Raw genomic sequence first — 932 nt, 5'->3', positions numbered from 1 at the left:
ATTGCAAGGATAGTAGCCTGTATAATTATGGTAACGGTGGGGAGTATCATGTAATAGCTGACGCCTACTCAAGTAGCGAAACTGCGATTTTCCGATGCTGATAGCACGTCTTCGCTGGGCCTGAGGGCTCATGATCACATTTAATATTTAATTACTTTGAGGGGCTAAAACATCCAAAACGTTTTTTATGACTCAGTGATGTTTTCGTTGTGTACCTCGCCTTTCTTGCGTGCCAAAAACCGCTCCCTTGCCTTTTGAATCGCTTCTTCCTTTGATCTTTTTCTCTCCTCTGGATTTACATCAGCTGGACTTGCTGTCTTCGCTTCTCCTGCATCGTGGTGATGACGTTCCTCTCTTGGTAACGGCAGTTGTGGCGGCGATATTGTCGCCAATCGTTGCCGTTTATCCACAAACTCTTCCCCGGAGGGAGCCGTGATTGCTGCTCTTTTGCCCGTATCTGCCTCTTCCCCTCGTCTATGAGACGCACCACCATGGTCCACAACGCGACTGGAGGGATCCAAGACGTCCTTATTATCGACGGTCTCTGCAGCTGTGGAGGTCGCGGAGGGCAAGGATGTGCCAAACGCAGATTCTTGTTGCTTGGATCCGACAGTGTAGGCCGAGCGTGCAGCCACTTTCACATCTGCGCCCATGGCAATGTTCTTCGTCAGTAAGTTCGAAAAGAAGGCGTCCATTCCACTCCCGCCCCCAGGAGCTCCTTTGCCGCCTGCTTCTTCCTCCCGGCGACGGGCCGCCTCTTCTTCCAACCTGTCGATCGTCTCCCATTTCTGCGTCTCCATCAGCTTTTTTTTGTAGGCACTGGTCACTGAGGAATAGAATGGGTAGAGAAAATATGAGGACACCATCAACATCTTAGCAAAAATACCTTCCATATTTCAGCGTCATCCGTACATCTGAAAGAGCTGACGGCC

This window comes from Nannochloropsis gaditana (genome assembly GCF_000240725.1).
Source record: "Nannochloropsis gaditana CCMP526 unplaced genomic scaffold scaffold382, whole genome shotgun sequence".
Lineage (NCBI taxonomy): Eukaryota > Eustigmatophyceae > Eustigmatales > Monodopsidaceae > Microchloropsis > Microchloropsis gaditana.
The sequence above is the reverse complement of the archived record's forward strand: the minus strand, read 5'-3'. Positions refer to the sequence as shown.